The sequence below is a fragment of the Biomphalaria glabrata genome, chromosome 12 (assembly GCF_947242115.1).
Source record: "Biomphalaria glabrata chromosome 12, xgBioGlab47.1, whole genome shotgun sequence".
NCBI lineage: Eukaryota > Metazoa > Mollusca > Gastropoda > Planorbidae > Biomphalaria > Biomphalaria glabrata.
The window spans coordinates 32,930,562-32,948,067 of NC_074722.1; the positions used below are offsets into that span (position 1 = coordinate 32,930,562).

The 17,506-nt window shown below is 38.0% G+C and overlaps 2 protein-coding genes across 3 annotated transcripts in view; both read left to right on the top strand.

Annotated features, from left to right (window-relative positions):
- Nucleotides 1-17,506, top strand: part of LOC106071876 (coiled-coil-helix-coiled-coil-helix domain-containing protein 2-like) — a 57,528-nt gene that overhangs the window by 39,643 nt on the left and 379 nt on the right. The gene's annotated exons all lie outside the window — the stretch shown is intronic.
- LOC106056879 (uncharacterized) overlaps nucleotides 1-17,506 on the top strand; it is a 61,375-nt gene that overhangs the window by 1,849 nt on the left and 42,020 nt on the right. The gene's annotated exons all lie outside the window — the stretch shown is intronic.

The following is a 17,506-nucleotide window of genomic DNA, read 5'->3' on the forward strand; positions in this document are numbered from 1 at the left end:
AGAACATGTCCCGCAAACCTCATGCGACGCTCAGTCACAACCTCACTAAGTGTTCGACTCCCAGAATTTTATGTTTGCATGTTTCAGAGGCACATCAAATACATTCTGAAAAAAAAATGGAAACATTGTTTACATTGAAAAACATCCATTTCCTAATCTTTGTAGAAATTCATCTTAAAATGTAAAATAGTACTGTCTTTAAGTTTGTAAATACTTAAAATTTAAAATTTATGATCTTTTATTCTAATTAATAAAATAAATGTCTTTTTTAAAATAAGCATAGTTAACTATGCGCTACGCGTACCCCTTACAAACTCTTTCCGTACCCCTGGGTGGTGCGAATACACCAGATTGGGAAACACTGACTTAAGTAATCTCTAACCTAAACAGGAAATGAGCCAACGGTAATAACTTACGAGGTCCGTGATTCTAGGCTTGACCCTGTGCTCTGACTATTGAAGTCTGTCTTCAGACATAGATCCCATCAATTCTGGTGACTGCTTCATTGATCGCACTTGGTCTAGTCTGTTAACCAGCGGTCACTACAACTCGTCTAGCAGCTAAGTGTGCATGCACTGTAGTAGTGGTCAAGTACACATGGCTCGTTGCCACAATCCGATCTATTCTTACATTTCAAATTTACAGGGTCAAAAAAAAGTATAGTTCCATTTAAACATTAGATCTATCCAGTGGCATAGCAAGGTACCAAAAGGGCCCGGGTTCAAGGATATGTTGGTGGGCCCCCCCTTTTACCAATAAGCCAAATTTATTGTGTGACATAAAATATCGAGTATGTACCAGTAGGCTACATTTCCTAAAGCCATTACGTTTGATTCAGTTATGGCTCCGTTGAAGTAATAGTTATTTAAAACTCAATATTTGTACAACTTCTAACAGCATTAAACAACTAATACAAATTCGTTTTACACTTCTGTGTGTCAAACTATTAAACATTGATAAAAACTACAATCTCGTAGATGGGTCTAGGAAAATGGTGGCATCATATAAGCCTTTGCAGTTTGCACGTGAACTGAGCAGTAACCATGGAAACATGTTGACAATTTATTGTGTATGCCCAAAACAATCTATCATGTAATAGAGAACATCTAGAGCTGGGTAAATGTTGGTCTCGAACGTTTTCTCTGAAGTATCTCTTCACTGGTGTTGGAAGTGGGTTCATCAAACAGTCTTTTAACTTTCAGACATGGATTGAGGTGAGAGGGGGGAGGGGCTGGATCAACATTCCAAGGTAGATCTTGCTTCTCATTTTTCATCATTTTTGACACAATGATTCCGGTTACATTTTGTACTCGACAGTATGCAAAATAATAGTAACCTATATCGAGATGTTAAACTTTTCCACTAAGTGTACAGCTTCCAGGAGTTCTTTTTTCTCTAGGGGGTATAGCATTCTTAGTACATCTAATCTGAATCTCAATGCAGTTACTGCATCATTCCTTGATGACCACATCGTAAGGCACATTTTTTAAAATAGTTTTACTAGAAACTTTACTCTCCCTATTTGGGTTTCAGAAGCACACATCTTCAGGGGCTGTGAGCTTAAGACACGTGAGTAGTTTATTTTTGTTAAGCCATAGAAAGCTGCAAGTTATTGAAGATCAAGTTTGTCCTTAACACACTGAACATAGTGCACAAGCGGCTGATCTGTTTAAGCAATGCCTGATCGCAATGTCCACTCCTATTAGAAGCACCATCTTAACCTTGACCAAGCATTTTATTTGATGGAATGTGATGATTTTTCATTACTTGGGGTAATTGTCAAACCAATCCTGCATACTTCTGGTTGTCACAAATGTGAAAACCTATCAACTGTTTTTATGAACGTACAGAGAAAGAACCTATGTTACCACCAACGCACGGTGTGATTAGAGATAGTCACCATTGAAAATAACTCGATGAAAGCAGTTCCTTTCATTAGGCCTAAAGACCCCCAAGCGACTGGTTCAGATTCGAGCTGAAAACACGGGTTAACGTTTTGAAATTAATATAAAGTTGGGTATAACAATTAGAATATTTGAAGGAATGTTTTCTAAATCAGCTTTTACAAAAGTTCTTTTTTTTTTCTTTTCTTTGTTTTTATCCCCCTAGGGACGCCTTGGCTTCATGTGGGTCCCGATTGGTCGTTAGTCATGGGCTCAAGCTAATGAATTCCTTTGCACCTTGGTTAATATACCAAAGGCTATGCTCCCCTAATAGTCGTGGGCCCGGGTTCATTGAACCCCTTCGCGCCATGGATGCTACGCCACTGGATCTATCCATTCGTATAAAATAAATGAATGAAACCACAATTTGAATAAGTTGGACGTGTTGATAGTTGGCAGTTTAGTTTTATGAGCCCACCCACCTATTTATCATCGGAGATTTTCACGATAACTATGAAACTCAGTCACTTCCCTTTGCTTTAATTTTCTTAATACAAAGATCCACCAAAAATGATGAAAACTTTAAAATATAGTACAATAAATTTTTGACAAAGAAAACTAGACTTTAGACATTATAAGCTAAGTAATAGAAAATTTAATATAAGAGGAAAATAGGAAAGGCTGTAAAACCTTATTTTTGTCTTGTTTCTATTTACGCTTTACATATATATATGACAGATCTACTTTATACTTTAACACATATAAAATATAGTCCATTCATTTGATATTAAATCAAATTAACCTTCAAATTTGTGTTCCTAAATCATTTTTACATACATTCGTTCGCTATAGCAGCAACTTAGCCTAATATCTCTATTCTCGGTGTAGTTTAAAAATTGGATTTAGACCGATTAGCTATCTTTAGCGCCATTCACAATAATTTGTATATACTTATGCCATGATTCATGCAACCGCTTTTGTTATAACATTTTTATTTTGTTTAATTTTTTTCAAATGCACTATATCAGTGACTCTATCAGTAATATATGACTAGTATATATATATATATATATTTAAAAAATGTACATAGATATATTTATTAATTGTGTTCAAATATTTAGCCACTGACATTTAAAAAAAAAATGGTTAGTTATTGCAAATTTTTTTCAGTTGGGTGTCACACCCTAACGTGTGTCCCCCGGTGCGGACCGCACCCTCTAGTGACGCCACTAATTGCATGTACCAGTGTCATAGCTAGGGTATATGATGCCCAGTGCAACAGATCCTCGTGATGTCCCCCCCCCCTTTTCTCTAAAATAAACGAAATAAAATAACGAAGTGATTTTTTCCCCAATTAACGTGTATGTATTGTCAAAGTATTGCAAATTAGTTAAATTTAAAAAAAAAAACACAATTTAACATCAAGGTACTACAAAAATCTTTCATGCTGACAAAATTGAAATCTTATTTATTTTCCAACAATTGCCAAAAATTAATGAGTAAAAATCTCAACATTTTTCATCCTAGATTACTATTAATTAATGATCAATTTGAGCCTGAAAAACTTTGCCCGCATAGAACCACATTTACTACAATAGTCAGAAATATGAAAATAAAGACAATATTTAGAACTGAATCGTCTAGCCAACATTTTTTTTTAAAATTTAAAACTCAAGATCTCAAACATTGTCCTGGTTGCAGATGTTCAAAGACTTCTGAAGACACTGAGACAAACCATTGAGTCTCTTTCGTTTTTTGTCCAATGTCGCTATGAGCACTATCGAGATTGATTTCGATTCGAGGATTCAATAGTTGGCATGGCGACATAAATTCCGAATCTTTACCTTTTTTGGTGTGGCATCTTGTGGCTAACACGTTTTTGAGGTTCTGCGCTAATCACCAAATCTTAGCACATGCATTCTGTAAAGGTAACACTGGCTTCAGCGATGTTCTCCCGACTAGTAAAATGTTTGTTTTGTAAAATGTTTTACATGTTTCGGATGTTCCTTCAGAGTTGAAGATAATTACTTCCTAGTCCAAACCTCCCGCAGGACGACGGGGGATGGGAGCGGGCGGGGTTTGAACCCTCGACCATCGATAAATCTGAACGACAGTCCAGCGCGCAAAACGCACTTTTCCTTTTAAGTGCGCAGTCTTGAATTGACAATCTCTTGTTTTTAAAGGCAGACTTACGTGTCCTTAATTAAGTTAATACAGGGGCCAAAAACCCAAGGTAGGTTCAAAAAATGAAGACCGCATAGCAACTAGCAATCCGCCTGCTTCAGACCTAGTAGAAGAGTTTTCATCTGTTCTAGTTCATGTCTCTAGGAGTTTCTATAATTTAAAAAAAAATGAATTCATAACTATCTTAACGACTTCTCCTCTGGCTCTCCAGCGTGTTTAAACCAAGCGCTTAAGGCTAGTTTCAGTTATTGTGTTGAGGACGCCCTAGCGGTGTACTGAAGTCGATAAAAATGTGTGCAAAACGAAAAATGTTACTGAACAGATTTCAGCTTTAGCCCGAATTCCAGCCAAACCTCAGAGAATGGTTCGAGCAGATAATGAATTAAGATGACGTCAATGAAAGACTACTGAATTTGTACCATGTCTGTATCCATGACAACGTAACCTCAACATTTGGAAAAATTGATTTAGTTTTGTGATGTCAGGTGTATTGTCCAAACAAAATCGAAAAAATATTTGTCTCATTATCAGCCAATATTAAGATAGGTCAGTTTTGTATTTGTGGAGACATGTACGTGTCTGGTCTGGAACTAAGCTTAGTTCGAAGCTTAAATGTTCTCTCAGGAGTGGATCGTACTTGAATAATAATTTCACAAACCCCAAGAAATGATCTAGATTTTGTCAAGTCATTTTTCTTCAACTTGTTCGCGATGCCCATTTAGTGCCAGATTCTGCTATTGTATTTATAATCTCTAGATCAAGTTGAGACCAGCGTACTGAACAATGGAGTAACAAAATGTGCCCCAGAAGAAAGTGGGCGTGTAAAAGTGCGTCTTTTAACGACAATTTACAGAGGGACGATAGGGTGAAAGAGCGTAATAGCAGTGTTTCCCAAACTGTGTTCCGCGGAAGCCCCAAGTTTCTGTAGATCTAAATATGTGTTCCACGAACTAGTAGACTAATTAACTAGTAACCACGTGAATTAATCTTTATAAAAAATAAGCAAAGTGTTTCAGTAAATGCTGAGAATGTGTGAAGTGTTAAGGGAAAACAATATTGAGAACCACTGTACAAGACAAATTTACCAAGATGTACTTCATTTACTTCAGTCATGGAAAAAAGTTAAATATTCCTTTTTTTTTCATGCGTGGAATCTTTTCCGGACACTGGTTAATGTTTTGCACATTTTGCTCAGCTTTGGAATAATTTGTTTTTCTGAAGCCTATATAGCATTTTGCGTTTCAAGAGACAACTTGTTCCTTTTGCAACTTCACGTGTGTCTAAAGAGATACAATTCATTTATGGCCAATGTGAATGCCTATGGTAAACTTCCAAAGTGCTGTGTTGCCCTGATGTTCTTCTTAGATAGCCTCAGTAGAGCCCATAAAACCCCGAATTCCTATTGAACACTGGGCAAGGGGCTCAGATCAATGTATTGATTGATTTGTGTGTTTTCCATTCGTCTTCCTTTCATGCCAAACTTCTTTTATCTGCTGTTCCGCAAAGTGTTTTTTCTTTTCGTTGATTGGTTAAACTTTTTTTTTTTTGTTAAAAATTTCATCCTAGTGAGTTGACTCGAATTTTTTTTTATAACATGGACCTATGTCTTTATAAATGGCCTGTATCAAGTTCCTTCAGAGACCTTGATGCTTATTTGCTTTTTGAGATTGACTATCTCATAATTATTAAAATATTGCAGGGATGGCTATTGACTACATTTTGTTGGTAATTTAGCTTCTAGTGATTTCTTCTTAGCGCTATAATTGGGTTACTGTAAGTTTTATAAATAATCTCTCCACTTTGATCCAGCCTACTTTCTGTACACTTCTTTTTCTGTAGATAGTTTCATCTATATTGAATATCATGTATATCAATAAATGCACAAATCACTGACACAATTTTGGGCTAAATTATCTTTTTTTTCCACACTTGTCAGCTGTGGTATTAAAATTAGAAGTGCATTAGAACTATTCAAGAACTATTCAAGATGTGAATGGACAGGGGCGGATTGGCTAGATGAGCAACTTTGGGACAAAGGCCCAGTGGCTAATGGGTACCTGACATCAGATGGAGAAAAGGCGGTTGGTCGTTGTACTGACAACATGACACCCTCTTTAAGCGTGGGCCACAGAATTAGTTGACCTTTACATCATCTGCCACATAGATCGCAAGGTCTGAAGGAGGAACTTTGTTTTATTTTTTATATGGTATCTAGGAATGTAGACATGTAAGAATGCTTGGTCCGAATTGACCCTATCTATTGAATCATTCAGTGTAGAGAAGTCTTACTAGCGGATCCAGAACTTTGGAGTGGGGGGGGGGCGATCGAACCTACCGTCCCCCCCCCCCCCAAATCCGCCCGCCAGTGAGTAGTATAGACTACAGTAACAGTACAAAATGTTCTCCTTGGAACAAGACTCAATAATTCAAAGGCCCAAGTGGTCTCGCTTGGTGCATGAGTTTACCAAGTAAGTGTTGATACCAGATTGAGTTGGTGGTAGGGACAGTGGTGTCGGGAAACTGAAAGTGGGGGACTGAATTAAGTACATGGTCATTGATCTTTCAATTCGGCTGGTCACATTGAAAGTAGACCTGTGATAGATGTCCTGTGATAGATGTGTTTCAGTGAGCGCACGCGTGGTTAATAGAGGAGTGTGAAGAATGTAGACATGTAAAGACTTTGAGGAATGTGAATTAAGAGGCGAATGCTTAGTGTGAATATTGAAGAGGGACACAGTAAAGTGGTGAAAGAAAGAGAGAGAGAGAAAGAAAGAGAGAGAGAGAGGGTGGGAAATAGAGAACGAAAGAGAACAAAAAGATGTGGGTTAGCATTAGAGCGAGAGACAGGAGTAATAGCGAGAGAGTTTTTCAGAGGATAAGATACAGTAATACTGAGAGAGAAACAGATATTATGCAAGATTCGTCGTCGGTCTTTCTCCATTCCTCTCTGTCTTCTGCCTTAGTTAGAACCTCTATTTAATAGACGAGCCTACCGAGGATAAAATACAGTAATACCGAGAGAGTTTTACAGAGGATAAGATAAGATACAGTAACCAAAGAGAGATATGAGAGATATGTACTGAGATAGAAGAAAGAGAGACTAGTAGAGAGACATAGAGTGAGAGATTGGTTGAAGTAGAGAGTGTAGAAAGAATGAGATAGCTGCTTTTATAGTGTAAGAGAATCCAAGATAAAAGTGATAAAGTGATGGGAAGAGAGAGAGAGGGAGAGGGAGAGAGGGAGAGAGAGATTGATAGAGACAAAGAGTGATATAGAGAGGGTGATAAAATTTGAAAGTCCGAGAGAGAACTAGTATGATAGTCAGGCTATAGAGTGATATAGAGTGAGGCAGAGAGGGAGAGAGAGATAGAGAGGGAGGAGAAATAGAGGAAGAGAGAGAAGGAGAGAGAGAGAGAGATTGATAGAGACAAAGAGTGATAAAGAGAGGGTGATAAAATTTGAAAGTCCGAGAGAGAACTAGTATGATAGTCAGGCTATAGAGTGATATAGAGTGAGGCAGAGAGGGAGAGAGAGATAGAGAGGGAGGAGAAATAGAGGAAGAGAGAGAAGGAGAGAGAGAGAGAGATTGATAGAGACAAAGAGTGATAAAGAGAGGGTGATAAAATTTGAAAGTCCGAGAGAGAACTAGTATGATAGTCAGGCTATAGAGTGAGGCAGAGAGAGAGAGAGAGACAGAGAGAGAGAAGAAATAAAAGTTAAAATAAATAATTGAAAGAGAAAAAAAAAATTCAATTAATGAAAGACGAGAAAAGAACAAAAAACTGATTTGTGTGTTAGAACGTGACGAGATAGCAGAGAGGGGAAAGAGAGATGGGGTGGTGGGGGCGAGGGGAGAAGTGAGAGACATAATCTCATCCTGTTTGATGCATCAAGGAAGCCTTGTTGATTTCAATGCGTCCAAGAGCTGTTCCTACATCCCTGGGACTGGCAGCAGACAAAACTTTTTCACGATCGATACTTTTTTTTTATCACGAAATTGGTTCCAGTGTTTAGACAGGATGTCACGTGACCTATCTTCAAGAGCAAACGTCCAGCAAAAAAAAAGAAATCAACAGAATTAAAAGATTGACTTGTTGTACAGTTCCATGTTTTTAAAGTTTAATTCAAGTGTAACAGTTTAACTTTTAAGGTCATTTCGAAGGAAAACGTATTGACTAAAGTAAGGGAGGATTTTGTTTTATTTCACTCTCTTTTTCTCTCTCTATTTATTCACCCTCTTTCTATCTTTTTTCTTCACTCTCTGATCTCTTCACTCTCTCTTTCTGTCTCTTTTCTTCACTCTCTCTCTCTCTCTCTCTTTGTGTATTTCGTACTTTATTTTTCTCTTTTTTTTTCACTTTCTTTTTTTTTCTCTTTTCCTTAGTCTTTTTGTTCTTTTTGTTCTCTTTTTCCTTAAAAATCCATCTCTCTTTTATCTTCTCTTTTTAATACTCTTTATATTGCTTAATCTTTGGCTTTACTTTTGTCTCCCAATCTTTTCTTCTTTCTCTCCATCTCTCTTTTTCTTTCTCTCTCTTTTCTTTCTTTCTTCCTCTGCTCCTTTTCTTCTCTTTCCTTCTCTTTCTCCCTTCTTTGGCTTATTTTTCTTTTCTTTTCCCTTTCCGTCTATTGCTCTCTTTCCTTCTGTCTTCATTTCATTCTTTCTTTCTTAATCTCTCTCTGTCTCTCTCTTTCTCTCTTTTCTCTTTCTCTTTTTCTTCACGTGCCTCTCCAACGATGTTATCGTCATAGTTTAAATCTTAAGAGTTTTTGTTGTTCAACTGTGTGTAGTTCCACAGTTTGTTGTCCCGAATTGTTTTAGATATCACATGGAGTTATATGATACAAACATTTTCTTGCTGGCTTCAGTTTGTTTAAAGCATCTCTTCAATCTTTCTTTACAACAAATATTTACATAAACAAAATAACAAAAACGTTTTGACATACTCCGAGTCTCTAGGAGCCTATATTTTTTTCTCATATAAAAACATGGAAAACATTTTTTTTTTAAATCCTTTAAAAAAACATAGCTTATCTAAGGGGAAGAACTCTTGCGAATATATCTCACTATTGTGTAGTAGTTATTTCCCTTATTTGAGATCAAACAAAATAATTAATTGAATAATTGGTCAATTTTTTTAAATTGATTTTTGTTTCGTTAGGTACAATGAATAATTGTTTAAAATTTCATCTTGATCCGCGAATGGGTGTGGGAGAAATAACTTGTACCAGACTGACAGACAGACATACAGAGTTGATATAAATAAGCTATACAAGTACACTCCTTCCATCAAGCTTAAGATGCAAACAATCACCATTTTAATTTCACATGACAGTTTTTAAAATCTACTAACAATAAACCACTGGCTGCTGATCTGATGGGTTTGAGTTCAAGTTCTGTAGTAACTAATGGATTTTAATTTTCATTTGGAGACATAGACAAAGCAGCAAATGCCCTTCCAGAATCTTCTTGCTGTAACCTTTGCTAAGAAAAACATTATGTGATAATGGCCTGGTAATCTCTCAGCTGCTGATGTGGGTGTGAATTTGATATGTCCTGACAGGCATTTCGATCTTGATTAGGAACTTGAATGTGTGTGTGTGTATGTTGTGGTGTGAGGGGGGTGCTTATCAAAAGCCTCCAGCCTCCAACTTTAACTGACAGAATTAATTCCTAATATTTCACATTATACAGAACGCTGTTTCCCTCTCTATGACTATTTCAACATTTAGTTGGGAAGTTTTGACAATAGCAGGGGTTTAGTTCATAAAATATAAGTCCAGGTACAGTTGGCCCCTTGTGTTAACTAGTGGAGATTGGTTTTCCCTGGATTTTCATTAGGGAAAAAAAATTAACGCTTGACCAGACATGCTGGTAATCAAAATCTACTTACATTTAGTCTTCTGAGTCATGATATGCTGCTACCATATTCCTCGCGAGCTCACTGCAATGTTGGCTAGCCTCAACCTTGGTTTGACGACAAGATGACGTCATGGACATTAGGAAAACGGAGCCCGATCTGTCAACTTGTAGATGTTTCTCTACTTATGGCGTAGAATAAACAGTCACAGTAATAAAGCTCCTTTGGACATTTCAGCCTGTATACAATGGTGCAGAACATTAGCCTCACCCACTGTTTGATAATGACAAAAACAAAACCTAATAAAATACCTAGAAAGACACAAAGATAAAAGCACATTCTTTGTTCCATATGCTAGGACAAAATTTGTACAAATGCGCCTTCTTTCTCATTGCATTGAATGGGTTGCCTGAATCAGCCAGGAAAACCGATGACTTGGCAGAGTTTAAGTCATTCATTAAAATACATGACTAGATTGACCTTGGGATACGCGTAGGACGTAATCATCTTTTTTTTTTGTAAGAAACGTCTGAATTTTATAAGATAAGGAGTAACGGCAATACATCCTCCATAAAAAATATTTTGTGTCGCTGAAATGTTGGGCTTAAATAAAGACAGTGGCCTTCAAAAGTCCTAAGGCCAAGCATTTCGCTTCGTGTGAGATGTGAGCACATGTGGGATGTTGGTGGACTTTCACATGTCTATAACCAAAAACGAGCGCTTGAACTAGAACCTTCTCTGATCAAGTTTTCACTGTCTAGTTGTAAGGCCATGAAACTTGTTGGGTTTTTTTTGTCGTCTAATGTGTTTTTTTGTAAACTAAACTTTTGGAAACGGTGAATAAAAGAAAATGAATAGGTTGATGGTGCAACATCACTGGAACGACTCTTAGAAATATGGAAGAATTACAAGAAATAAATAGAAGATTAGATATAATCTTTACTGGTCCGATCAAAAGGAAATTCGTTTTGACTGCGATTAACCACCTCAGCGTACCTAGTGTAATAATAACAGTATAGATTTAAATACGAACAACATTCAGACACGAAACACATACACACTCACAACCAGCGCTTTATGAATTAAACTTCTATGAACTTCTTGATGACGACAGATGATCTTGTAACACTCTGACCGAAAGGAGTTTTTAAATCTTTCTGTTTTATTCCTAATGGAAAGGAGACGACCACTTCGTTCAGATCTTATGTAACAGTGGTTTAATTGGTGCAGGTTGTATTTAAGGATCGTGTGTGTTTTGGAAAGGTTATGTTCATGAAAAAGCTCTTCAAGAGATGGAAGCTGTGTGCGAGTTATAGACAATGCTTCTTTAATTAGTCTATATTTGGAAAAAAAAAGGGGGTGGAGGGGGAGATCCTGGTTCGATCTAGATCGTTCTTTGACAGTGTAAAATATATTCAATACCTCTTCCTGTTTACATGGCAGGTGTTACTTCTGTAGAGGAACTCTTTTTTTTTCTTTGTTATCGACTTTAAGAAAAAAACAACAACTGCCTATGTATAGCGTATGTATCATGCTTTAAGCATTCTCAGCGCTAGAGTCCAATCTTTTCTGTGAACATATAGGTAGGGCTGGTGTCTGGGAGAAGGTTTCCATACTGCCTTTAGACTCTCTGCAATGTTCCAGTCGGGATTTAAATTTGAGCTCCCTTAAATTGGCAGCCAAGCTCGTCTACACATCTCAGTGACCCACTCTTTAGTTCTAGTTCATTGTTCACTGTCCCCGTTACATGTGTTTCTGCTGCTGGCTGAAGTGGCAGAGTGGGATCTCTGGCATACACACACACAAAATCACACTTTGTCATTCTTAATATATACTTGGTCACTTTTTAACACGTACTGGCGCTACGTAGTTCTCATCATATAATCAAGGTTTCGGCCAACAAAGTTCCGCATTGAATGTAATTCAATTAGATAAACTGGAAATGGGAGGGGGGGGTCTTTTTTGCTTAATCCAATTCAGTAAGTAAAAGACTATACATGGGGAAAAATTGGAAAGAAAAAAACAAGGAATGACGCATAGGGGAGTTAACTGAACTCCTCGGTGAAGTTCAATTTAATTAAATGGAAGCTAATGCTTTGTGACTAAAGCAGACGGCAAGTTTAATTTTACCGAAGTTACCTCCCCATTGATCTACTGTCATGGCCGCGAGGAAGATTATACTTTGGAACAGACACTTTAAAAGTAAATGTCTCAATAACGTACTGGGTTATTTGGTGGAAAAGATCTTTAGTTTGCAAGATATAGATGTATAGTTAGATTTAATATTCATGACGTTCACATTTATCAACTTTCCGGATGTTTACGGAGATAAATAAATAAATTGCAGAGTGTGATGTCATAATGAATTTCCATTAATTTACATTTCAATGTAACGCGAAATAATGGAACCACTTCCGTTAAAGCCTTTAATAGCTAGTCGACAAGCTTACAAATATGTAGCAAATTAGTTTATCGATGAACTGGGATATATATTCGCCGATTGATATGACGGCATCGTTCAAGTTCGTGCTCCATATTTGGCCCCATTTTGCCCGGGTACGCTTTTCTGCCTCAACGTGGCACTCGAGTGGAAACGATCACTAGAGGAAGTGGTTAGGCTAAATGAATAGCAAAATAAAACTCCTGTGGGATTGTCTAAGGGAATGCGAGAGCTTTCCCATTGCACGGTGCGGATTTGAAAGTGAGCTTCTACGTCCCTGTCGATAAACCATGCGCCGTTCTTCAAGGAACCGTTACACTAATGGCGAGTTCTGCACAGTTAGCTTAGTACAACATAGGAAAATGGCGGGGGTTCCCGGTGTGCTCGGCCTTCGGCCATGCATTGTAGTCCATGCGCCCGGAGTGCCGCATATATCGGAAATAGCAATGTTTTATATAGGCATTGACTTGGACCTCTTCCAGACAAAACGGTTTGTTCAAGCAGGCTTACACGCCTAAAGTGAGAAGGAGCCTTCGGCTCAACTCTTTGGACAATCAAACGGCCCCATTTTGAGACGATTTCGTTGTTTACAGCACAAACTGTTCATGATATTACTGCATGGAATATTAAACTGTGGAACTGACCTTTTAAAGTAATAGCATTTTTTTTTTTGGGGGGGGGGGTCTATACTTAGCAAGCTATATATCAATTATTTACTGTCAGATTTAATATCTATATCAATCAAAACCTAATCATCATCATCATCAAACTCCATTTGAGTGAGGGCTTGAGAGGCTTAAATCCTCGACAGAAACTCTGCTGTCTTGCGTAGTACATAAATGTCACCATACAGGTCGAGAATTTTTGGTTTCCAAGACCTGTCGAGACGAGAGATCAGCAAGTCTGGGGCAGTCAAACAGAATATGAGACACGGTTTCCTCTTCTTCCCCGCAGCGGGGGCACCGTGAATCGAAATTTGGCCATAGCCGCGAGAAATATGAACCAACAGGACAGTGGCCTGTCCTGCTCTGTGCTATAATAGCTTGCTCAGGCCTGGACAGTCTCCACCACGGGGAAGTGCGGTCAGGGCGCCTCGTTCGCTCCCAGACTCCACGGGCTTTTTGGGACTTGTCCCAGCACTCAAACCACTTTTCCATTTCTTTTTTTTTTTGAATTTTGAATTATCATGATCAAAACCTAATAAAGACAAGCAAACTAAAAAAAACAGCTTATCTGTATCTATTGTAAAATGTTTGACATGTTTCCGATGTTCCTTCTTTTTTGACCCGTCATGTAATTAAGTTTTTAATAGATCTAGACTAAACAATTATACATCTATGCGATTAGAAATATTTTTAACCAAATGTTTTTGTTTAGCGCAATTTCATGCTTTTAGCGTTTTGATCCATCACTTGTCTGGACCAGTTGGAAAGCGGTGGGGGGTGAAAGAACTGGCCAATGTCGAAGGACGGCCCTTGTATAAGTACGTAGATCTCAACAGATATTGATTTGTGGGTATTACGTAGCCTGGAACTAATCACTGAGTGGAATGGCGCTGACGAGAATGAAAAGAGTATTTATCAAGTTTGAACAATGGAAGACTATTAACAAAAGCAGTGGCCAAATTAGAACTTTAGTTAAGCGACAACCATGACTCGTTAGCGCGAAATGCTATTAATGAGGCTTTTAACAAATCAAACCAGCATTTAATTTGAATAGGATATTTTTTTTTCTTGTTTTAATAATCCTACATTTTATTTTGCATGTCCAATTAGTTGTAATGGCCTAAAGTGTTATGAAAAACAAACAAATAAATAATAAACTTTTAATCAAAACCAAAACCAAGGACATTAATAACAATTTGGTTTGGATCAAATTTCGTGTGGGGCGTAGTGGTTGATTGGTGAAGCGCTTGGCATTCGAACAGAAGGGTCTCTTTTTATAATTTCGTTAAATTCTGGGATTTTGAATTTTGGGATTCAAAATGAGCACCACAATGTCCGCCCAGTTCTAATGGGTATCTTGACATTGGGTCAGAAAACGTAAATACTGATAGTAGCTGTGTTGACCACGTGAAAGAACACAATTACATCAACTGCACGTGAAATTCGTGTGCACAATACTACGGAGCAAATTTTAAGCTATTAAATCTTTAACATTCTAAGTTATATACTTGGTCAATGTCATTCAACATAAGTATGCGAAGAAAACATTCACCAGGAGACACGTTTCTTTGTCTTCTGTGTTATATGTAAATTATATCGATGGATATTATATACCAACTTGATCCATCTGAACCTAAGGTTAAATATTACCTTGAAGACGAGGCTACACCGAGCGTGAAACAGGATATCCGATTTACGTCCGAAGATCTAGCCGAGGTCAGACGTGACCTTGAGAGCTCTTGACAACCAGGTCTTGACAGATCGCCATTTGTTTTGGGGGTTAAAGTGTTAAGTGGGCTTATACTGAGCATCGGAATCAACGGATTTATCGTTCATTTTCATTCCCAGGCGTTGTTTTTTTTTTGTTTTTTTTTATTTAAATCCAAGTATAAATCTAGTTACATTACCAGTTTGTACGTAAGTGTGTATGTCTGCCGGATTGCTTTTTTCGTCAGTCTCTCCATCTGCTTGTCTTTCAGCCAATTGTGTGTTAGTTTCGTATCCTGATTTTTTTTTCTCTCTTTTTTCTGTATTAAATAACATGTTTGTTTTACTCTTCGCGTATGTCTATTCACCCCTAAATGGCAAGCGTGTTGGTGTATCTAATGTACAGAATATAGAAGTATCAGGAGAAGTATCTATTAACAATTGTCATTCACTTCTCAGCACCGTAGAATCAAATGTCTAAGCTCTTCCACTTGTACATGCTAAAGATTACAGACACAAAATAGAGCAGCGAGATTCATAACAAACGAATATTCACATTTGACAGGAGTTAACACCTTTAGTAAAATCACTAAATTTAGAAAGCCTTAAGGATATAAGACTTAAAAGTAAAGTAGCAATCATACATAAAACACTGAACCATAATCTTCAGATACAAAAACAAAACAGAATAAAATACTCAGATAAACACAAAGATAAAGACACATTCCTCGTTCTATATGCTAGGACAAATTTGTATCTCTCTTACACGAATCCATCAGCTTCTTAAAGGAGAAATTATCTTTAAAAATAAAAATAAATGGTACTTGTTTCACATCGCTTTTTCTTTTTCTATCTTGCATACTTTTATTGCTTACTTATCGTAAAACGGGGTCTTACAAAGAACATATTACTGTGATACACATTGAATGTGAAAAATCCCTGTTGAATCTCTCTCTCTACATAATTAACTCTTTCTCTCCGTAATTATTTACCACATTCTGATGGAATCAACGTTTGTATCGTCGGTTAGGAGAGAAAGAGTTAAACGTCAATTAAGTCTATATTTATGTCGCTATGTCTATCTGCACGTATACTAGTATTTCTATAAGTCTGCTTGGCGCGGAGCAGCATGGGAAGAGAAAGGCCGTGAGACCAAAGTAAACATGGTGATCGGTAGACCAAGAAGCAGGATGGACAATGACCCTACGGGAATTTGGTCCAGAAGAGAGCCACCGTGGTTCGATGATGACCACTTTTGTCATCCAGGGGGGGGGGGGGCTGAGGCGGCACCTTAAACATAGAAAGCCTGACCTCTGACCACATCGCGATATACGTCATAACTCGTTATGGGCCAAGGTTAAGCGTGTAAGTTGATGCGTCACTGATGAAACCACTGTCTTGCTGTGTAGTGTACATAGAAATGTTTCTTTTGAAACACCTAGAACCTTCATCTAAATATAATTTAGACTTTTCGAAACATGCATCATGGAGGTCACGGCTGAGGGCTTTGCACTGGGGTTTTGTGCCTCCTCGTGTGGCTGGTGAGTCCTATGTGAGTCCGGAATGTTCGGCTGCACTCTGGGCAGTGCACGTCTGCAGAATGGAAGATCGCCGCATCCCTAAACGACTCCTGTATGGCCAATAAAGGGAAGGAAAGCTCTTGCAAGGCAGTCAAAGAAAACGCTTCAGGGACACACTCAAAGCTTCTCTGAAGGCGTTCAGCATAGACCAAGCCAACTGGGAGACAGAGGCACATGACAGAGCATCATGGCGTCGCGCTGTAAAAAATGGCGCACATGTTGCTGAGGAAAAGAGAACAACGCTGGCAGAATAAAAACGCCAGAGAAGAAAAACAAGGCCGATGACACTAGCTTCAGCTAGAAGAGAGCCCTAAGGCGTAGTACTGTTTCGGCCCTACGCTCCACTGGTAGTCAAAAAAGACTGGTCAAGTAACAAAGTCTGTTTAATACTTAGTTTTAAAATGTTATCGCAATCTCTAGGTTCAATAGTTTGTAAACAAAAAATATTGACCCAACCATTATACTTGATGACGTAGGATGGTATACCTCTTTCCATGACATTACAGAGTTACCTTCCGTTCGATTATGATAATGCAAGGGATTTAATGTTTCTATTTTTACATCGTAAGCCTATCTCTCTCATGGCTGAATAATATGCATATGTGTGTGTGTGTGTGTAGACAATACTGAGTGTGGCTTGGTATGTGGAACATCTGTTTGACTAATATAATCGTCAAGCAATTCCGAGCTAATGCTGTAGATATTGAATGCCCTGGGCAGTGTGATCCATCAATCGATCAGAAGAATCTGGTCAGTTTGACACAATGACTTGTTTCAAAAATATAGGCTGTGGTCTTATTTTATTGATCACAATTAGCTAATCAATATGACCTGCCAACTGAAAGGTTATTTATTAAGCTTGTCTTCGAGTCCGAAGATTTATGGGGGGGGGGGTAGTATTTCACGATGGCACAGAGACCTCGAAGTGACCCACAAAGTTCGACTCCACATCCCACTCACAATACAGTGGCGGTTTGACATTATGCAGGCTTATTTGAAAGTACTGCAATGCCTCTAGCCTATGCTGAGTATTTTAAAGTAACAGCTGCCTCGGGGTAAATCTGGTTGATCTGTTTTCAATCCGTGCAAATGTTAAAATGTCATTTTCAACGCCACAGAACCGAACACAACAGAATGAGACAACCATATGTTCCGGAAGCTAAAATTGAGATTGGCGAAATTTGTT